Source organism: Rhinopithecus roxellana, chromosome 8 (assembly GCF_007565055.1).
Source record: "Rhinopithecus roxellana isolate Shanxi Qingling chromosome 8, ASM756505v1, whole genome shotgun sequence".
Lineage (NCBI taxonomy): Eukaryota > Metazoa > Chordata > Mammalia > Primates > Cercopithecidae > Rhinopithecus > Rhinopithecus roxellana.
Window position 1 is genome coordinate 9,072,243 of NC_044556.1, and position 23,075 is coordinate 9,095,317.

Sequence of the window (23,075 nt, forward strand, 5' to 3'; positions counted from 1 at the left end):
TTTATGTATTGTCTGTCTATAGATAGTTTTGTACCACAATAACAGAGTTTAGTAGCAGCAACCGTATGGCCAAAAAAGCTGAGAATATTTACCATCTGGCTCTTCACACACAAAAAAACTGCCGACCTCTGTTTTAAAATGTAAAAATATAAAATTTCTAGGAGAAAAATCTTTGTGGCATTGGGCTGGGCAAAGATTTCTCAGACACAATACCAAAAGCCCACTTCATTTAAAAAAAAAAAAAAAAAGGATAAACTGGATATTATCAAAATTTCAAACTTTTGCTCTGTGAAAGATACTGCTAAGAGAATTAAAATCCACCAACTGGAGTAAACATTTGCAAAAGGGACTTGTAGTTAGAACACTTTTTTTTTTTTTTTGAGTCAAAGTCTCACTCCACTGCCCAGGCTGAAGTGCACTGCCATAAGCATAGCTCACTGCAGCTACAAACTCTTGGGTTCAAGCAATCCTCCTGCCTCGACCTTCTGGCTAATATTTTATTTTTTGTGGAGATGGGGTCTCACTATGTTGCTATGTTACCCACACTGGTCTCGAATTCCTGGTATCAAGTGATCCTCCCATCTCAGCCTCTCCAAGTGTTAGAATTATAGGGGTGAGCCACTTCACCCAACCGAGAACACTTTTTTTTTTTTTTGAGATGGAGCCTCGCTCTGTTGCCCAGGTTGGAGTGTAGTGGCGCGATCTCCGCTCACTGCAAGCTCCACCTCCCAGGTTCACGCCATTCTCCTGCCTTAGCCTCCCGAGTAGCTGGGAGTACAGGCACCCACCATGAGGCCCAGCTAATTTTTTGTACTTTTTTTTTTTTTTTGAGACGGAGTCTCGCTCTGTCACCCAGGCTGGAGTGCAGTGGCCGGACCTCAGCTCACTGCAAGCTCCGCCTCCCGGGTTTACGCCATTCTCCTGCCTCAGCCTCCCGAGTAGCTGGGACTACAGGCACCCGCCACCATGCCCAGCTAGTTTTTTTTTTTGTAGTTTTTCAGTAGAGACGGGGTTTCACCGTGTTAGCCAGGATGGTCTTGATCTCCTGACCTCGTGATCTGCCTGCCTAGGCCTCCCAATGTGCTGGGATTACAGGCTTGAGCCACAGCGCCCGGCCTTGTATTTTTAATAGAGACAGGGTTTCACCGTGTTAGCCAGGATGGTCTAGATCTCCTGACCTCGTGATCTGCCCGCCTCGGCCTCCCAAAGTGCTGGGATTACAGGTGTGAGCCACCGTGCCTGGCCCAGAACACTTTCTTTTAAGCTCTTAAAACATAAGCAGGCCAATGTGGTGGCTCACGCCTGGAATTCCAGCACTTCGGGAGGCCGAGGTGGGTGGATCACCTGAGGTCAGGAGTTTGAGACAAGTCCGGCCAACACAGTGAAACCCCATCTCTACGAAAATAAAACAACAAAAAAAATTAGCAAGGCATGGTGGTAGGCATCTGTGATCTCAGTTACTGGGGAGGCTGAGGCAGGAGAATCACTTGAACCCAGGAGGCAGAGGTTGCAATGAGCCGAGATCGCGCCATTGCACTCCAACCTGGGCATAGGGCCAGACTCTGTCTCCAAAGAAAAACAAAACAAACCAAAAACCAAAAACAACAAAATGAGCAAACAACCTGGTTTCAAAAATGGCAAAAGATTTGAACAGACACTACACCAAAGAATATATATGGATGGCAGACAGGCACATGAAAAGATGCTCAACATCATTAGTCAACTTAAAACCACATCGAGACACCACTACCAACCTATTAGAATGGCTAAAACAAAATAAAACCAAAACAACCAACAGCAACAAAACAGACAATGTCAAGTGCTGGCAGGGATGTGGAGAAGCCAGAATATTCATGCACTGCTGGTGGGAATGCAAAAACGTGAAATGTGACAGCCACTTTGGAAAACAGATTGGCAGTTTCTTATGGTGAAATATACACTTAGCATGGGATCCAGCAATCCTACTCCTAGTATTAAGGCAATAGAAAGGAAAATCTATGTTCACACAAAAATCTGTATATAAATGTGTAGAGTGGTATTATTCATAATCATCCAAAACTACAACAACCCAAATATTCTTCAAGCCATTCATGGATAAACTGGGATGTACCATACAACAGACTACTACTAGGCAATAAAAGGTACCACCAATTCATGCTACTTGTGTGAATCTCAAATACATCTTGCCACATCATTTCTGTGCCTACCTGGAAAAGGCAAAACCATAGGGATGGATCTGCGGTCGTTGGGGTTAGGGAGTGAGGGGAAAAGTTGATTACACAGGGATAGGAGGAGGGAGTATTTCTGTTTGTGGGACAGTGAACTTGCCAATCTTTATTATGGTGGTAAATCAAACAACTTTATCCATTTGTCAAAACTCAGAGAACTCTACTCCAAAGAATGAATTTTCCTACATGCAAATTTAAAAATAAATTGTCTGAATGTGGCGACTCATGCCTTTAATCCCAGCGCTTTCAGAGGCCAAGGTGGGAGGACTGCTTGAGCCTGGAGTTCGAGACCGGCCTGGGCAGCACAGAGAGATGCCATCATTACAAAAAAAAAAAAAAAAATTAAAATTACCCAGGAATGGTGATGCATGCCTGTATGCAATCCCAGCTAATCGGGGGGCTTGGTCAGGAGGATCACTACAGCCTGGGAGGTCAACGCTGCAGTTAGCTATGATTGCGCCACTGCAGTCCAGCCTGGGTGACAGAGTGAGATCCTGCCTCAAAAACAACAACAAAAGCACAATAAAAATAAACTTTAAAAGGTTTAAAAAGAGAACTTCTCCTTTGCGGCCCTGTTCCTCCTGACACTCTGAGTCAAGGCTGAGCAGCCCCGGCAGGTCAAGTTCTTGGTCAACAAGCAACAAGGGAGAAATCAACAACCTGTACCCCCAAGCAGTTTCATGGTGTTTCCGGACCCCCACCCCACTCTCTGGAGGCCCTTCCCTTGACCTTCTCCAAATCTGCATCATCAATCCTGGGCCAAATCAGCTTCTGTCCCACAAACTCCAACCGCAACCGGGCCTGTCACCACTTAATTATCAATGACTCCCAAGTTGTAGCCGCCTCTGGCTCTCAAGGTGCAAGGCCTGCACTGTCCCGCAATCAAAATACTCGCCTCTCTGGTCTTCCCTGTCAGTGGTCACCACCCGCTGAGGCTCGGAGGTCACACGATGGTGCTCACAGTCAGGCGTGCTGTTAATAAGTGTCAGGGCCAGGCCTCAAGTTGTCATGACAGTGCAAATGTCATATTGGCAAGGCCCTTCATGATCGGACCTAGGTGGTTCTCCAGCCTCAGTCGCCACCCTCCCTTCCCACTCACTCCAACTTCTTGCCAATATGCTACAGGCCAGCCGGGCGCGGTGGCTCAAGCCTGTAATCCCAGCACTTTGGGAGGCCGAGACGGGCGGATCACGAGGTCAGGAGATCGAGACCATCTTGGCTAACACAGTGAAACCCCGTCTCTACTAAAAAATACAAAAAACTAGCCGGGCATGGTGGCGGGCGCCTGTAGTCCCAGCTACTCGGGAGGCTGAGGCAGGAGAATGGCGTAAACCCGGGAGGCAGAGCTTGCAGTGAGCTGAGATCCGGCCATTGCACTCCAGCCTGGGCAACAGAGCGAGACTCCGTCTCAGAAAAAAAAAAAAAAAATATGCTACAGGCCTCTGTTTTGGCTGTTCCCTCTGCAGGGTACAAGTGTCCTCTCCTTCACTTCCCAGCTCATTTTTCAAAATTAATATATATATTTTTAAAGAGTGGGGATCTCGCCATGTTGCCCAGGCTGGTCCAACTCCCAAGCTCAAGTGATCCTCCTACCTTGGCCTCCCAAAGTGTTGGGATTGCAGGTGTGAGCCATCACGCCTGGCCTCCCAGCTCACTTTTATTTTTACTTATTTATTTTTCTTTTGAGACAGGGTCTTTCTCTGCTGCCAAACTGGAGTGCAGTGGCACAATCACGGCTCACTGCAGCCTCGAACTGCCTCAGTTTCCCAAGTAGCTGGGACTACTGGTGTGTGCCACCATACCCGGCTGATTTTAAAATTTTTTATAGAGACAGGGGTCTCATTTTGTTGCCCATGCTGGCTTCAAGTCATCCTCCCACCTGGGCCTCCCAAAGTGCTGGGATTATAGGTGAGAGCCACTATACCAGGCTGGCTCATCTTTAACAAGCTACCTTCCTGGCCCGGTGTGGCGGCTTACGCCTGTAATCGCAGCACTTTGGGAGGCCAAGGCAGGCAGATCACCTGAGGTCAGTAGCTTGAGACTAGCATGGCCAACATAGTGAAACCCCGTCTATACTAAAAATACAAAAATTAGCTGGGCGTGATGGTACACACCTGTAGTCCCAGTTACTCAGAGGGCTGAGACAGGAGACTCGCTTGAACCCAGTAGGCAGAGGTTGCAGTGAGTCAAGATCACGCCACTGCACTCCAGCCCAGGCAAGAAAGTGAGACTGTCTCAAAACAAAAAACAAACAAAAAACAAAAAAAACCACCCTCCCCCAGGACAACGGGTTACTCTAGTTCTCAGCGCCTCCATGCCATTGCTGTAAACCTTCGTTACTGTCCGAACCACTCCTATCATTATTTGCTTTACACTCAACGACCAGTGTCAATGGTGAGAACCTTGAGGGCCCAGGTTATATCATTGCCATCTAAGAGTCCCCAGGCAAACCCAGGGCGTGTCACACAGCAGGACAGGCGGCTGCTGGCTCTCAGACCAGGCTGGAGTGCAGAGGCATGATCACGGCTCACTGCAGCCCTGGCCTCCTGGGCTCAGGTGATCCTCCCACCTAAGCCTCCCAAGCACCTAGGACTGCAGGTGCGCACCACTATGCAGTCCTACTAAGTCCTCTATGTAGTTCTGACTAAGCTTTTTTAATGTTTTGTAGAGAGGGGGTTCTTGCTTTGTCACCCAGGCTGGAATGCAATGGTGTGGTCTTGGATCACAGCAACCTCCACCTCCTGGGTTCAAGCAATTCTCCGGCTTCAGCCTCCCGAGTAGCTGGGATTACAGGCACCTGCCACCATGACTGGCTAATTTTTGTATTTTTAGTAGAGACGGGGTTTCACCATGTTGGCCAGGCTGCTCTCGCACTCCTGACCTGAGGTGATCTGCCCGCCTTGGCCTCCCAAAGTACTGGAATCACAGGCATGAGCCATCACACCCGGCCACTTCTTTATGTTTTGTAGGCGGGGGGGGGGGGGGGGGGTGTTACTATGTTGCCCAGGTTAGTCTTTAACTCCTGACCTCAAGTGATCCTCCCACCTCAGCCTCCCAAGCACTGGGCTTAGAAGCGTGCCTGACCTCAGGGAGAAGTATTGTCTGGATGATCTCTGAAGGTTTTTGACTCCAATGCACTATTTTAAACAATCCTGGTTGTCTACGTGACATCACTGATGTTGTTCACATCTGTAGGTCATCTAGCACACATCCAGGGGAGAGAGATGTGTGCGTCTTTACGTGTAACAGAAAAAGAGGCTGTTTCCACCAGGCATGCATGAGAATTGCTTTCATTGCATCATGATGGAGCAGGTATTCTAAACTAATTGAGCCAGAGCAAAACTACAACAGTCAAATCTATCTTCAGGCTCAATCTTGACACTTCACACATCATCTGACAGGGCTTGGACCCAATAATTGTTAAGGTCCTTTCCAGATGCAACATTCTGAGTCTTCAAGGTAAAAAAGGCTTAGGTCATTCAGGAAATGCTCTGCTGCCAGAGAAAACCTAAAGCACCACCTGACCCAGTTATAACTGCCACGCAAGGCAAGGTCTCAGGTGGACACAGCACCAGCTTCTTCCAGGCCCCCGCCCATGGCCCACAGAAGGGCAGGATGCCTGGCTGGAGCAGCTCCAGCTAAGTGACAATTTCCTATCAGCCCAGGCTGAGAAGCCCGGGGCAGGAGCAGGTCAGGTGTGGCTGGCCTATGGCCCAGTCCAGGCACCCCACAGCCCTGCTAAGAGCTCTGGCTTCTTTCTGGCTGGTCAAGGCCAAAGGCCACTGCAGGGATCTCGCACAGAAGTGCAAAGCAACAGGGAATGGCAGGAAAAAACCCTGGACTCTGGAGCCTGGCAGGCCTGAGCTGGGCACTAAGTCTCCTGCTCATCGGCTGAACTACTATGCAGAAGTTGCTCCCCTTCCCAAAGCTTCGGCTTCCTCCACTGGGGATGTCACCCCCCGCTCCACAGCGCCTGGTACAGAGAGTACCTGTCTCTAGTCCCACTTCATGAACAAAATCAAGGTGAACGTATGTCTCCCCAACCTCCCTGTCTGTAGCTACAAACACCTTCATCTCCTCTCCTCCTGTCCTTGCCCTCTCTTCAAACCGCCTCTGCCCCCTGAATTACTTCGCTTGGTGGCACAGCCCCACCTGTCCCCCAAGCCACCTCTCTCTCTCCCTTGGACCTAATCAAGCACCACGTCCTGCCAGTTTAACACGTGAGATCTCTCACTGTCCTGCCACCTCTCTGCCACCATCCCCATACAGATTCCTGTCACCTCCTGCTAGACCGACTCCTAAGTGGGATTTCAAACTCAGTGTCTCCAAATCCAGCTTCATCTTCTTCCACCTAGTCACTCCCCTTCCTTGAGTCTGCCTGTTTCTGTTCATGATGACATAAGTCTGGCCATCGAGTTGTTCAAGATTGTTCCCTCTCCTGTGATTCCTTCCCCTGACATAAATGTCTCGCTGTAAAAAAAAAAAAAAAAAAAAAATTTTTTTTTTTTTTTTTAGAGATGGGATCTCACTATGTTGCCCAGGCTGGTCTTGAACTCCTGGCCTTGAGCAATCCTCCACCTTGGCCTCCCAAGTTATCGGGATTACAGGTGTGAGCCACTACACCCAGCCACAGATGTCTGTCTGACAGGTACCTAGATCCAGTCACTTCTGAGTGGTCTGCCAATCTTTCCTTTCCCTGGCACAGACAAAATATCAACCACGTGCCAGGCACAGAGCAAAGAATCAGGCATACAAAGCAAAGAAGCAGTCCCAGTCCTGACCCTCAAGCGGTTCAGCCATTACAGGGCCACCTCAGTACTGCAACAGCCCCTGACTAGTTTCTCCTTGTCTCCCCCCAGCCTCTCCACCAGGGTGAGCAGTGAACTAAAACTGCTCAGTAGCCACCCTCTGGCCTAGCCGCAAAGTAACAGCCAAGCCCTCTGCCCACCGGCCACCTGAGCACTCCTGCCACGACTACCCACTTCAGTCTTCTTGCCCCTAAAGAACCCACGTGGTTCTTTGAACACACGATGTTCTCTGAACACTGCGATGTTCCCACCTCCAGGCTTCACTGTATCCTACAAAGCCCCACCCCATTGTCTTTGCCTGGTTAACTCCTCCCCACCGCTACTGCCGCCTCTCCTCCAGAAAGCATTCTGGGCTCTCCTGTGCCCACCCAGGTCCCTCTTCTGGGCTTCCACATCAGCCAGGGCATCACTCTCACCACACTCATCAGAGTGGGCTGAGATGACCTACACACATCACGCACACTCTCCAGAGCCTAGCGGGGGCCAGGACACAGCAGCGGAGCAGGGAGAGTCGTTCAGAGGCGGGAGCGAACCTCACTTCCCTCCCACAGGCTGGCTTCCGTCGGTCTTCCCCTGACCCACAGCTCGGGTCGGCCGCACCGCCTCGCTACTGCCACCTAGGGGCGCCAGTCAGGCGCTGCGCTTCTCTTGCCATTCGGCCTTGAATTCGATTCAATAAACTGAATGGGATGGGAACACTAAAGAGGGAACAGTTGATTCCGGTGCGGGGGGGCGGGGGAGGAAGAGTGGCAGTCAGACGAGGCTTCAAACGGCCAGTGAGCTCTGGGTTGAGCCATGGAGCATGAGCAACGGATCTCCAGGTGGAAGAGATCTGTCTCCAGGTGGAGGCTGCAACAGGCAGGGAGGGTTAGAGTTTGGCGTCTACATGCAGGGGCAGGGAGGGTTAGGGTGTGAAGGAACTGGCACTCCAAACTAAGGGCTTCTAGCTTTATCTTTTAAGCCACCAAAGAGGTCAAGAAAACATCTTTTTTCTGCCCAAAGATTTTAAATCAGAAGGGACACAATTAGATGTGCATTTACAGAACAGAACTCCTGCTGCAGTGTGGAAAGAGGGAAGAGATGGGAAGCCGCGAGTGAGAGGGGCAATACGTTTTCATAATTTCTTATTTTTTTCATAAACAGTTTTTTCATAATTCTCTCATTTCTTTTACTTGAAATAGCATCATGGGCCGGGTGCGGTGTCTCACGCTTGTAATCCCAGGACTTTAGGAGGCCAAGGCAGATGGATCTCCTGAGGTCAGGAGTTCGAGACCAGCCTGCTCAACAAGGCAAAATCCCGTCTCTATTAAAAATATAAAAAATTAGCTGTGCGTTGTGGCGGTCGCCTGTAATCCCAGCTACTCGGGAGGCTGAGGCAGGAGAATCGCTTGAACCCGGGAGGCGAAAGTTGCAGTGAGCCGAGATTGCACAACTGCACTCCAGCCTGGGCTACAAGGGTGAAACTGTGTCTCAAAAAAGAAAAAAAAAAAAACACCATGATATCAGACTCACCACATCCAAACTGAAACTCTGTCTGCTCAAAACCAATGCGTCAACATAAACAGTATTATTTCCTTCCACATTTGGAGACGTTCACGTATCTCAACCTCTTTGTGGGCCTTGAAGTTGCAGAATTTGATAACAGATCCCAGCACAAAACTTTGCACACAAAAAATACTTGATGACAACTGAGTAGAGTGCCCTGGAGCCTTGCGATTATGGGAGCAGTAAAACCGGGTGGTTAAGAGTAAGGGTTTTGAATCAGAGGGCCCGAGTTCAAACCCTGGCGCAGCCACTTTAGTGCATGAGACTGGTCATATCAAGTGACCCATCTAAGCCTCAGTTTCTTCATCCCTAAAATGGAAATTAATGGAAATTATAACATCACCCACCTCAAGGACTGGAGACAAACGTCCACAAAGTGTCGAGCTCATAGTAAATCCTCAATAAATACTGGTGGTTATGTATAACATCATTTATTCAGTGCCTACCAGGTACAGACCACGCACAACGCAACAGGCTTCCCAACCCCTTCAATCTGCACCACACTTTTGTCCTTCCCATTTTACAGATAAGAAAACTAAGGCTCAACAGAGTCAAGCTTGTTCGAGGTCTTGGGAGCATCTCCCAGGGCATTAGAACTTTTGGAGGAAGGGATTTAGTTCAGTAATGGTTCTCACCTGCGTGTATGAGAGAGTGGAAGAGACCCCTCCCCCGCAACCCAGGACATCTGGCAATGTTTGGAGATCTTGTTGATCCTCACGACTTGGGGGATGGGGATACTGCTGGCATCTAGTGGGTAGAGGCCAGGAATACGGCTCAACTTCCTACATTGCACAGGGAAGGCCCCCACCCACAACCAAAAACTATCTGACCCCGAACATCAGTAGTGCCAACGTTGAGAAACCCTTCTCTAGCCAGATTACTCTCCTGATCTTCCCACTTCTGGCCATCCGGATCTTAGATGAACACTTTCCAGCAAGGGGGCTCAGTCCCACCACGGGAAGCCCGTGCAGAAGTTGTGCAGAAGTTCTTCCCCACCTGCCCTGCACACAGTAGGGACCAAAACCCATTTTAACAAGCCCCGCAGCCCAGAGCACCGGAAAAGGAAGGAAGGGCATCCATCCCCCATTGTTCAACTGTGTGCAGTTTGTGTTTCCAACAGACACACACACATATTTTACAAATCCTAACGTCCTACGCCCCACAAACAGCTTTGTTAGAGATGGCGCTCAAAAAAAGATGCAGTTTAGATTTTATTTTTCCCCCCGAGGACTCCCGAGTATCTACTGAAGGGTTTGCACACTTCTCAAAGGACCTCGCACCGGCCGCGGTGCTCTGACAACGACCACAAAAGAATCTGTGGGATTTCCCGGGGGAGCGAGCCCGTGGGCCGTGACCTCTGCGTGCTCAAAGCGTTCCCCGCGCTCCCCCGCCGCTGGCCCCACTCTCCCGCCCCCGGAGCCCGGGCTTCCAAGGCGACCGGGGCCCCCGGCCGTGCAGCCCGGCCCCCCGGCGCATGCCCACGCCGTATCCCCCTCGCCCGTCCCTCGAGGCGCCAGAGGCATCTGGCCCCAAGGCCTGTCGCCGGCGCCCACACCGGCCCGCCCCGACCCGCCCGCCGCGGCCCCAGCGCGCGTCCCCTCCCCCGGTCCGGCGCGGCCTGGGCCTCGGCCGGTGCAGGCCCGCGGGCGCCCCGCGGCCAGGCCAAGCGAGCTCAGGCCTGCCGCGGCCTACCCCGTCGGGCGCCGCCGAAGGCCCCCCACCGCCTCACCTGGAAGCGGGCGGGCGGGCCCGGGGCTGCTCCGGGGCGGGCGGGAGGCGGCGGCGGCGCGGCGCTAACGGCTCCGCTCGGCCTCGGTAGCGGTGGCGGCGGTGGCGGCGACGGCGACGGCGGCAGCGGCTCCTCCTCAGCGCGCACGACCCGCTCCGGCCCGCGGACCGGACACGCCCCCCCGGCGCGCGCGCCCATTGGTCGACGTCCGCCACGTCGCGCTGCTCATTGGCCGTCGTGGCTGTCGCGGCACCCCGGGGCGCGCGGGAGAGGCGGGACTTCCGGTCGGCGCCGCCTGCGAAGGGCTCCGCGGCCGGCGGAGACGCGGGCAGCCAGCGATGGCCGCGGAGGGGGCGAATTGGGTGCTGACCCTCGGAGGCTGACGGAAGGCGGTGGCTGAGGAGCGGCGCCTCTGGTTGAGCGCTCGCCGTATGTCCCGCACCTGTGTGACCTGCCGCCGCCGCCCAGTAAGGTAGGAACGGTCAGCGCGCCGGGGTTACGGGTACAAAACCTGGGTTCGAATCCCGGCCTCGACGTTTCCGCACTAAGTGCGGTTGGGCAGGAGCTGACGTCACCTTGCCGGGCCTCAGTTTCCTTCTCTGGTGCGCTGAGGAGGCGGGGCATGGAACGTGGTCAGAGCACCATTGGTGCTGGTTCCTTGAGCAAGCCAGTTCCCGAAGGCTCAGCCTCTCATTCATTCATTAAACTGTCATTGAGCGCCTACTGTGTGTCAGTCACTGTATGGGCAGTGAGCAGAAAAAATCTGGTCTTATTGGGCTAACATTCTAAGCCAGCATTGACCTAGAATGCCCTAGTAGAAATATATACAACCTTCATGTTTAATTTTGTTTATACTTTAATTTTTTAAATAAAGATGGGCTCTGGCTCTGTTGTCCAGGCTGGTCTGGAACTCCTGGACTCAAGCGATTCTCCTGCCTCCGCCTCACAAAGAGCTGGGGTTGCACTCCGCCTAATTTTGTTTTTCTTTTTTTGTGTGTGATCTGAAAATAATAATCTTTTTATTTTTATTTATTTATTTGAGATGGAGTCTTGCTGTGTCACCAGGCTGGAGTGTGGTGGCGTGATCTCGGCTCACTGCAACCTCCGCTTCCCGGGTTCAAGCGATTCTCCTGCCTCAGCCTCCTGAGTAGCTGGGACTACAGGCGTGCGCCACCACAACCAGCTAATTTTTGTATTTTTAGTAGAGATGGGGTTTCACCGTGTTGGCCATGATGGTCTCTATCTCTTGACCTCGTGATCCGCCCACCTCGGCCTCCCAAAGTGCTGGGATTACAGGCGTGAGCCACCACCCAGCCTAGGGAAGCTTTTTACAGATTGGGTCTCACTGTGTTGCCCAGGCTGGAGTACAGTGGCTATTCACAGGTGCAATCCTTCCACAGGTTTAACTCCTGACCTCAAGCAGTCCTCCTGCCTCAGGCTCCCAAGTAGCTGGGATTATAGGCATGTGCCACCACACCTAGCTTAATTAAATGTTAAACTTAACATTTAATTGTTATATTTTATAGTGGCTAGCATTCTGGATCATCACGGTGCAGTAGAAGTATAAGCAAAGCAGGCCGGGTGCAGTGGTTCATGCCTGTAATCCCAGCACTTTGGGAGGCCAAGGCGGGCAGATCATGAGGTCAGGAGTTCAAGACCAGCCTGGCCAACATGGTGAAACCCCCATCTCTGCTAAAAATACAAAAATTAGCTGGGCGTGGTGGCGGGTGTCCGTAATCCCAGCTAATCGGGAGGCTGAGGCAGGAGAATCGCTTGAAACTGGAAGGCGGAGGTTGCAGTGAGCCAAGATCCTGCCACTGCACTCCAGCCTGGGTGAAAGAGGGAAATTCCATCTCAAAAAAAAAAAAAAGAAGAAGAAGTATAAGCAAGCCACAGATTTGTCAGCGAGGTATGTAATTTAAATTAATTAAATTGTTAGCCATATTTAAAAATAAGTAAAAAGAAACAGGTGATGTTAATTGCAATGTGTTTTATTTAACTCAGTATGTTGAATATGTTATTATTTAAACATGTAGTCAATATTTTAAAATACAGGATATTTTGTATCTATTATCTGTCCAAAATACAAGATACTTTGTGCGTCCTTTTTCTTTCCTGCATGCTTTTTTTTTTTTTTGGAAACAGAGTCTCACTCTGTTGCCCAGCCTGGAGTGCAGTGGTGGGATCTCAGCTCACTTCAACCTCCCGCTCCCGGGTTCAAGCAATTCTCCTGCCTCAGCCTCCCTCCCAAGTAACTTGGATCACAGGCACCCATGACCACACCCCGCTATGTTTTTTTTTTGTTTGTTTGTTTTTGAGACGAATCTCTCTCTGTCTCACCCAAGCTGGAGTATAGTGGCAGCATCTCGGCTCACTGCAACTTCCGCTTCCCAGGTTCAAAGTGATTCTTCTGCCTCAGCCTCCCCGAGTAGCTGGGATTACAAGCGCGTGCCACCACGCTGGGCTAATTTTTGTATTTTTGGTAGAGATGGGGTTTTACCTTGTTGGTCAGGCTGGTCTCGAACTCCTGACGTTAGGTGATCTGCCTGCCTCGCCCTCCCAAAGTGCTGGGATTACAGCCTAATTTTTGTATTTTTAGTAGAGATGAGGTTTCACCATGTTGCGCTGCTTGGTTTTGTTTGTTTGTTTGGAGACAGAGTCTCACTCTGTTGCCCAGGCTGGAGTGCAGTGGCGCGATCTTGGCTCACTGCAACCTCCGCCTCCTGGATTCAAATGATTCTCCTGCCTCAGCCTTCTGAGTAGCTGAGATTACAGACATTTGCCACCATGCCTGGCTAATTTTTTGTATTTTTAGTAGAGATGGGGTTTCACCATGTTGCCCAGGCTGGCCTCGAACTCCTTACTTCAAGTGATCCACCCGCCCTGGCCTCTCGTAGTGCTGGGATTACAGGTATAAGCCACCGCGCTCGGCCCCTGCCTGCTTTGGAAATCTAGTATGTATTTTATACTCTACAGCACAGCACCGCACCGCACATCTCAAGTCGGACTGGCTGCATTTCAAGGGCTCAGCCATCACACGTTACCAGTCACTACTGCATCAGACTGTGCAGTGCTGGATGGGGAGTCAGAAGAGAAACCAGGTGATTTCCATGTCAAGTGAACAGGCTAAGAAAAGCAAATTGGGGAAAGAGCACAGGGAATGTGGAAGTTGCTGTTTGAAAGAGGATGGTTGAGAAGGTTGAAGAGGTGTCATTTGCAGAGGGACCCAAAGCAGGTGAGAGCACTGAACAAATAGTTACATTCTTCGTTGTCTGCCACAGTGCTGTCTAGAAGAGCTTTCCACGATAATGGGCATGTTCCGTATCAGCACCGTCCAATTCAGTAGCCCCTGGCTCCATGGGGTTTTCTTTCTTTCTGTTCTTCTTTTCTTTCTTTCTTTCTTTCCTTTTTCTCTTTTTTTTTTTAAGATGGAGTCTCACTGTCTTGCCCAGGCTGGAGTGCAGTGGTGTGATCTTAGCTCACTGCAACCTCCGCCTCCTGGGTTTAAGTGATTCTCCTGCCTCAGCCTCCCGAGTAGCTGGAACTACAGGCGTGTACCACCACGCCTGGCTAATGTTTATATATATTTTTTGTTTTGTTTTGTTTGAGGCAGAGTCTCGTCCTGTCGCCCAGGCTGGAATGCGGTGGCGCGATCTCGGCTCACTGCAAGCTCCGCCTCCCGGGTTTACTCCGTTCTTCTGCCTCAGCCTCCCGAGTAGCTGGGACTACAGGCGCCCGCCACCACGCCCGGCTAATTTTTCTTGTATTTTGAGTAGAGATGGGGTTTCACTGTGTTAACCAGGATGGTCTGTATCTCCTGACCTCGTGATCTGACGGCCTTGGCCTCCCAAAGTGCTGGGATTATAGGCGTGAGCCACAGCATCTGGCCTATATTTATATTTTTATTTATTATTATTATCATTATTATTATTATTTTTTTGAGATGGAATCTTGCACTATCACCCAGGGTGGAGTGCAGTGGTGTGATCTCAGCTCACTGCAACCTCTGCCTCCCGGGTTCAAGTGATTCTCGTGCCTCAGCCTCCCAAGTAGCTGGGACCGCCTGCCACCACACCTGACTAACTTTTTTTGTATTTTTAGTGGAAACAGGATTTCACCATGTTGGCCAGGCCAGTCTTGAACTCCCAACTTCAGGTGATCCACCAACCTCGGCCTCCCAAAGTACTGGGATTACAGGCATGAGCTGCTGCATCTGACCTGCATATGTGTTTTGTGGGGGTTTTTTTTTTTGCACTTGGCATACGGCTGGTACCATTAAAGAACTGACTTTCTGGCCAGACAACGGCGGCTTATGCCTGTAATCTCAAGCACTTTGGGAAGCCGAAGTGGGAGGATCACTTGGGGCCAGGAGTTCAGACCAGCCTGGGCAATATAGCAAGCCCCTATCTCTACCAAAGAAAAAAAAAATAGCCAGGTGATATGGTACGGGCCTTTAGTCTCGGCTACTTGAAAGGCTGAGGTGAGAGGATTTCTCAAACTCAGTAGTTCGAGACTGCAGTGAGTTGTGATCATGCCACAACACTTCAGCCTGGGCAACAGAGCAAAACCCCATGTCAAAAAAAAAAAAAAAAAAAAAAACCTGAGCATAAGTTTTTAATTAATTCAAATGTAAATAACCACATAGAGCTAGTGGCTCCTGTAGTGGACGGCATAGGGTTAGTACAGTGGTGACAAGTCCTCTGAATTAAGTGGGTCCTTCATGGCAAATGCTTTATGGACATCCTCTTGTGAAATCCTAGAAATAGGCCGGGCAGGGTGGCTCATGCCTATAATCCCACCACTTTGGGAGGCCGAGGCAGGCGGATCACGAGGTCAACAGTTCAAGACAAGTCTAGCCAACATAGTGAAACCCCATCTCTACTAAAAATACAAAAATTAGCCAGGCATGGTAGCAGGCGCCTGTAATCCCAGCTACTCAGGAGGCTGAGGCAGGAGAATCGCTTGAACCCAGGAGTTGGAGGTTACAGTGAGCTGAGATTGCGCCACTGCACTCCAGCCTGCGCAACAAAGCGAGACTGTCTCAAAAACAAAACAAAACAAAAACACGAAATCCTAGAAATAGCTCTGTGATATGGGAGCTATAATCATTGTTCCCACAATGAAAAATAAACTTTATTCATTCATCTGTACTTTAGTATTGTTGATAGATTTTATTTTTTAACCCAGGTGTGGTGGCTCACATATATAATCCCAACACTGTGGGAGGCTGAGGTGGGCAGATCACTTGAGGTCAGGAGTTCGAGACCAGCCTGGCCGCCAGGCACGTTGGCTCATTCCTGTAATCCCAGCACTTTGGGAGGCCAAGGTGGGTGGATCACGAGGTCAGGAGATCGGGACCATCCTGGCTAACACGGTGAAACCCCATCTCTACTAAAAATACAAAAAATTAGCCGGGCGTGGTGGCAGGCGCCTGTAGTCCCAGCTACTCGGGAGGCGGAGGCAGGAGAATGGTGTGAACCCGGGAAGCAGAGCTTGCAGTGAGCCGAGACCGCGCCACTGCACTCCAGCCGGGGCGACAGAGCGAGACTCCATTTCAAAAAATAAAAAATAAACCAGCCTGGCCAATATGGTGAAACCCCATCTCTTCTAAAACTACAAAAATTAGTTGGGCTTGGCCAGGCGCGGTGGCTCAAGCCTGTAATCCCAGCACTTTGGGAGGCCGAGGCGGGCGGATCACGAGGTCAGGAGATGGAGACCATCCTGGCTAACACGGTGAAACCCCGTCTCTACTAAAAACTACAAAAAAAAAAAAAACTAGCCGGGCGAGGTGGCGGCGCCTGTAGTCCCAGCTACCCGGGAGGCTGAGGCAGGAGAATGGCGTGAACCCGGGAGGCAGAGCTTACAGTGAGCTGAGATCCAGCCACAGCACTCCAGCCTGGGTGACAGAGCAAGACTCCGTCTCAAAAAAAAAAAAAAAAAAAAAAATTAGTCGGGCTTGATGGTGGGTGCTTGTAATCCCAACTACTTGGGAGCTGAGGCAAGAGAATCACTTGAACTGGGGAAGCAGAGGTTGCAGTGAGCCAAGATCACGCCATTGCACTCCAACCTGGGCAACAAAAGCCAAACTCCATCTCAAAAAAAAAAAAAAGGAAAATAAAATGTTCTAAACTGAGATTGGAGTGATGGGCAACAGAGTGAGACTGTCTCAAAAAAAAAAAAAAAAGACTTTATCTTTTAGAAAAATTTAAACCTGGCACAGTGGCTCACACCTATAATCCCAGCAGTTTGGGAGGCTGAGGTGGGAGGATCTCTTGAGGCCTGGAGTTTGAGACCAGCCCAGGTAATATAACAAGACCCCCATCTCTAGTAAAAATTTAAAAAAATTGCTGGGTGTGGTGGGACACACCTGTGCTCCCGGCTACTGAGGAGGCTGAGGTGGGAGGACTGGTTAAGTCTGGGAGGTCAAGGCTCCAGTGAACTGTGATTGCACCACTGCCCTCCATTCTGGGTGACAGAGTGTGACCCTATCTCAAAATAAATAAATAAATAAATAAATAAAATAAAAATTTTAGATTTACGGAAATACTGCCAAAGTAGTAGTAGAGAGTTACCAGGCCTGGTGCAGTGGCAGGTGCTTATAATCCCAGGTACTTGGGAGGCTAAGGTGGGAGGATCTCTGAGCCCAGGAGTTGCAGAACAGCCTGGGCAACATAGCCAGACCCTGTCCTTTTTTTTCTTTTTTTTTTTGAGACCAAGTCTCACTCTATCGCCCATGGAGTGCAGTGGTGTGATCTCAGCTCACTGCAATCTGTGTCTCCTGGGTTCAAGTGATTCTCCTGCCTCAGCCTCCCGAGTAGCTGGGATTACATGCACCCACCACCACACCCAGCTAATTTTTATATTTTTAGTAGAGACGAGTTTCACCATGTTGGCCAGGCTGGTCTCCAACTCCTGACCTCAGGTGATCCACTTGCTTTGGCTTCCCAAAGTGCTGGGATTACAGGCGTGAGACCTGACCCTGTGTTAAAAACAAACGAAAAAACAGAGTTACCATTATTCCCTATTAGTTAAATATTTTAGTTACAAATGAGTAACATATTGGTAACAAATTAATAATAATTTGTTGCAATTAATGGACCAATACTGATACTTTGCTATTAACTGAAGGTCAGAGTTTATTTAGTCTTTCTGTGTGTTGCCCTAGTATCTTTTTTCTCTTCCAGGATCCCACCCAGGAGACCATCTCACTTTTTTTTTTTTCTTTTTGAGATGGAGTCTCGTTCTGTCACCTGGACTGGAGTGCAGTGGCATGATCTCGGCTCACTGCAGCCTTCACCTCCTGGGTTCAAGTGATCCTCCTGCCTCAGCCTCCCAAGTAGCTGGGACTACAGGCACCTGCCATCATGCCTGGCTAATTTTTGTATTTTTAGTAGAGACAGGGTTTCGCCATGTTGGCCAGGCTGGTCTTAAATTCCTGACCTCAAGTGATCCGCCTGCCTCGGCCTCCCAACGTGCTGGGATTACAGGTGTAAGCCACCGTGCCCGACCAGTCCATCTCACTTTTAGTTCTTTTATCTAGTTAGGCTCTTCTTGGCTGTGACAGATTCTCAGACTTCCCTAGTTTTTGATGACCTTGACAGTTTTGAGGAGTGCCAGTCAGGTATTTTGGTAAGAATGTCCCTCTTTTGGAATTTATCTGGCGTTTTTCTCGTAAGAGTGGGATGACACATTTTTGGCAGCAAGATCAAGGAAGTAAAGTGTCATTTTTATCACACCATATCAAGGGTACATCCTATCAAATTTATTATTTTTTTATTTAAAGAGAAAGGGTCCTGGCCGGGCACTGTGGCTCACATCTCTGATCCTAGGCCTTTGGGAGATAGAGGCAGGTAAATCACTGCATCTGGCCCTACATAAATTTGCATCACTGCATCTGGCCCTACATAAATTATTATTATTTTTTAAGCTTGTCCACAGCTGAAACATAAGTTTTCTAGAATCCTTCCACATGGGAGATTTATGTTGCTCTCCCCCATGTATTAGGTCAGTGAATTATATCAGGATGGAATGCTGGATATTTATTTATTTTATTTTACTTTTGAGATGGAGTTTTGCCCTTGTTGCCCAGGCTGGAATACAATGGCATGATCTCAGCTCACCACAACCTCTGCCTCCCAGATTCAAACGATTCTCCTGCCTCAGCCTCCCAAGTAGCTGATATTACAGGCATGTGCCACCACGCCCGGCTAATTTTGTATTTTTAGTAGAGACCCCATGTCTTTGTTTCTTTGTATTGGTCAGGCTGGTCTCGAACTCCCGACCTCAGGTGATCCACCTGCCTCGGCCTCCCAAAGTGCTGGAATTACTGGCGTGAGCCACCGCGCCTGGCCTGGATATTTATTTTATGCTTTATGTTATAACCCAATATTACTGTATTTTGTCCGTCAAACTGTTCCAGCTTTGGCCGTCTACTACTCTTTAATTTGGCTTCTGTGGCCCTTTGACATATTCCCATCAATGTGTTTTTCAGTGGTTTTTTTGTTTGTTTGTTTTATTTGAAGCAGTTGCTTACTTTGTGGCAACACAAAATGTTGCAGGCCTATCTTGTATATTTCTGCCCTTTGTCCTAGAAGCAGCCATGTCTCCAAGGGGGCCCTGGCTCCTTTTAGTAGAGAATGGTATTGAAAGCCAGGATCTGGGGCACCAGGAGTGCTCATTGCTACTGGAATGTTGTTTCTTTAGATCTTTAGAATACCAGTAGCTTTTTTTTTTTAAAGACAGGGTCTCACTATGTTGCCCAGGCTGGAGTGCAGTGGTGCCATCTTGGCTCACTGCAACCTCAACTTCCTGGGCTCAAGCCATCCTCCCACCTCAGCATCCCAAGTAGCTGGGACTACAGGCATGCGCCACCATGCCCACCTAAATTTTTGCATTTTTTGTAGAGACAGGGTTTTACCATGTTGCCCAGCCTGGTCTCGAACTCTTGAGCTCAAGTGATCCACCCACCTTGGTCTCTCGAAGTGCTGGGATTACAGGCATGAGCCACCAAACCCAGTATCAATAGCTCTTTTCTTTTCTTTTCTTTAATTTTCTTTTCTTTTCTTTTCTTTTCCTTTTCTTTTTCTTTTCTTTTTTCTTTTTCTTTTTTTCTTTTTCTTTTTCGTTTTGTTTTGTTTTTTGTGAAAGGGTCTGCACTCACCAGCTGTGTGACCTTGGGCGAGTCATTTAGTCTCTGTGAGTTTCAGCTTCCTCATCTCTAAAATGGGGGTGGGCCAGATATGGTGGCTCACACCTGTACTCCCAGCACTTTGGGAGGCTGAGGTGGGCAGATCATTTGATGCTAAGAGTTCAAGACCAGCCTGGCCAATGTGGTAAAACCCCATGTCTACTAAAAATAAAAAAATTAGGCAAGCATGGTGGTACACACCTGTAATGCCAGCTACTCTGGAGGCTGAGGCAGGAGAATCACTTGAACCCGAGAGGGAGAGGTTGCAGTGAGCCAAGATGGCGCCACTGCACTCCAGTCTGGGCAACAGCGAGACTCTTTCTCCAATAAATAAAAATAAAATGGCCGGGCGCGGTGGCTCACGCCTGTAATCCCAGCACTTTGGGAGGCCAAGGCGGGTGGATCACGAGGTCAGGAGATTGAGGCCATCCTGGCTAACACTGTGAAACCCCGTCTGTACGAAAAAGTACAAAACAAAATTAGCCAGGCGTGGTGGTAGGTGCCTGTAGTCCCAGCTACTCGGGAGGCTGAGGCAGGAGAATGCCGTGAAACCAGAGGCAGAGCTTGCAGTGAGTGGAGATCACACCACTGCACTCCAGCCTGGGCGACAGAGCGAGACTCCGTCTCAAAAAATAAATAAATAAAATAAAATAAGGCCAGTGTGGTGGCACACGCCTGTATTCCCAGCACATTGGAGGCCAATGCAGGCAGATCACCTGAAGTCAGGAGTTCGAGACCAGCCTGACCAACATGGAGAACCCCTGTCTCTGCTAAAAATACAAAATTAGCCAGGTGTGGTGGTGAGCACCTGTAATCCTAGCTACTCGGGAGGCTGAGGCTGGAGAATCGCTTAAACCCGGGAGGTGGAGGTTGCGGTAAGCCAAGAGCGCGCCATTGCACTCTAGCCTGGGAGACAAGAGTGAAACTCGGTCTCTAAAAATAAAAATGAAATAAATAAAATGGGGGTTATCATAGTACAGGTGATCCTTGAACAACCCAGGTCCTGCGTCTGAACTGTACAGGTCCGGTTACTACTGGATTTTTTCTACCTCTGCCACCTGTGAGACAGCAAGACCAACCCCTCCTCCTCCTCCTCCTCCTCCTCCTCCTCCTCCTCCTCCTCCTCCTCCTCCTTCTCCTCCTACTCCGAGTGAAGACGACACGAAGACGAAGACCATCATGATCCACTACCGCTTAGTGAATGATGAATGTATTTTCTCTTCCTAATGATTTTTTTTTTTTTTTTTTTTTTTTTTTGAGACAGAGTCTTGCTGTATTCCCCAGGCTGGAGTACAGTGGTATGATCTTGGCTCACTGCAACCTCCGCCTCCCGGGTTCAAGCGATTCTCCTGCCTCAGTCTCCTGAGTAGCTGGGATTACAGGTGCCTGCCACCATGCCCGCCTAATTTTTGTATTTTTTTTTTTTTTTTTTGAGACGGAGTCTTGCTCTGTCGCCCGGGCTGGAGTGCAGTGGCTGGATCTCAGCTCACTGCAAGCTCCGCCTCCCGGGTTTACGCCATTCTCCTGCCTCAGCCTCCCCAGTAGCTGGGACTACAGGCGCCCGCCACCTCGCCCGGCTAGTTTTTTTGTATTTTTAGTAGAGACGGGGTTTCACCGTGTTAGCCAGGATGGTCTCGATCTCCTGACCTCGTGATCCACCCGTCTCGGCCTCCCAAAGTGCTGGGATTACAGGCTTGAGCCACCGCGCCCGGCCAATTTTTGTATTTTTAATAGAGACTGGGTTTCACTATGTTGGCCAGGCTGGTCTCAAACTCCTGACCTCAGGTGATCCGCCTGACTTGGCCTCCCAAAGTGCTGGGATTACAGGCATGAACCACCTCGCCTGGCCTCTTCCTAATGATTTTTTAAAGTACATCTTGTTTTCTCTATCTTCCTTTATCATAAAAATGTATGATACAAATAAAATACAGAATATGTGTTAATGGACGGTATATGTTCTGAGTAAGGTTTCTGGTCAACAGTGGGCTATTGGTGGTTAAGTTTTGGGGCAGTGTGTACAAGGGTCAGGCGCCCTTCCTGAGGGCACTGTGAGAACTAAATTGACCCACTTTTACAATCTTTGGAACCAAGGGCAGGTGCTGGGGCTCACACCTGTAATTCCGGCACTTAGGGAGGCTGAGGCAGGAAGATCCTTGAGGCCAAGAGTTTGAGACCAGCCTGGGCAATAAAGCAAGACTCCGTCTCTACAAAAATTTTTAAAACTTAACCAGGTAGCCGGGCACAGTGGCTCACGCCTGTAATCCCAGCACTTTGGGACGCCGAGGCAGGCAGATCACAAGGTCAGGAGATCGAGACCATCCTGGCTAACATGGTGAAACCCCATCTCTACTAAAAATACAAAAAATTAGGCGTGATGGCGGGCGCCTGTAGTCCCAGCTGCTGGGGAGGCTGAGGCAGGAGAATGGTGTGAACCCGGGAGGCAGAGCTTGCAGTGAGCCAAGATTGTGCCACTGCACTCCAGCCTGGGCGACAGAGCCAGACTCTGTCTCAAAAAAAAAACTTAACCAGAGTGCTGGCGTGTGCCTGTAGTCCCAGCTAGTCAGGTGACTGAGGTGGGCAGATCCCTTGAGCTCAAAAGTTTGAGGTTGCCATGAGCCGTGATCGTGCCACTGCACTCCAGCCTGGGTGACAGCAAGACCCTGTCTCTAAAAAAAATTTTCTAAAAAACCAAAACCCAGGTCTGGTTGGTCTCAAAGATCTTTATTTCCCTGCTCTGATTGTGAGATAGGAAGTTCCTGTCTGGTTTTGCTTTTCTTTTTGTGATGGAGTCTGTCTCTGTCATCCAGGCTGGAGTGCAGTAGCACAATTTCAACTCACTGCAACCTCCACTGATAGTGGATTACACTTTTATTTTTAGTTTTTTATGAGATGGAGTTTTACTCTTGTCGCCCAGGCTGGAGTGCAATGGCAAGATCTCAGCTCACTGCAACCTCCGCCTCCCGGGTTCAAGCGATTCTCCTGCCTCAGCCTCTCAAGTAGCTGGGATTACAGGCACACACCCCCACGCTTGGCTAATTTTTTTGTATTTTTAGTAGAGACATGGTTTTGCCATGTTGGCCAGGCTAGTCTCGAACTCCTGACCTCAAGTGGTCCACCCGCCTTGGCCACCCAAAGTGTTACAGTCATGAGTCACCGTGTCTGGCTCTGTTTTCCTTTTTTTTTTTTTTTTTTTTTTTTTAATCAGAAGCATAGTTTTGATCCTAGGAAGTAGGAATCCATTGGCCACGGTAGTTCGGGGTTTTCTTGCCGTCCCTCTCAGTCCCTGTCCATTCCTTCAGCATAAGCTGTTGTGAGTCCAGGAGGTTAGGAGACACAGAAGCTGACGGAGCCCAAGTCCCTGCTGTAGAGGATATCACTGCCCCGAGGCAAAGACGGACACGTGGACACATAAATCCACCCAGCGTGACGAGGGATGGGCACAGATCGGTCTCCCACGGAGGGCAGTGTCGGGGCCACATTAATCCATGAGGAAGGATTGGCCGAGCAGAGAAGAGAGGTGGGGAGTTCCAGACAGAGGGACTGGCAGGAGAAATGGCACAAAGCCGTTTCATTTTATT

At 49.7% G+C, this 23,075-nt stretch overlaps 2 protein-coding genes across 2 annotated transcripts in view; one reads left to right on the forward strand and one right to left on the reverse strand.

Annotated features, from left to right (window-relative positions):
• The window catches only part of ELAVL1 (ELAV like RNA binding protein 1), a 47,413-nt gene extending 36,936 nt beyond the window's left edge, over positions 1-10,477 (reverse strand). Inside the window, exon 1 of the mRNA XM_030935902.1 lies at positions 10,311-10,477. The gene's annotated coding sequence lies outside the window, so the exon portion shown is untranslated. The remainder of the gene's footprint in view (positions 1-10,310) is intronic.
• Positions 10,478-10,632: 155 nt separating this feature from the next.
• Positions 10,633-23,075, forward strand: part of CCL25 (C-C motif chemokine ligand 25) — a 51,019-nt gene continuing 38,576 nt past the window's right edge. The window contains exons 1-2 of the mRNA XM_030934891.1: positions 10,633-10,782; positions 13,287-13,411. The gene's annotated coding sequence lies outside the window, so the exon portion shown is untranslated. The remainder of the gene's footprint in view (positions 10,783-13,286; positions 13,412-23,075) is intronic.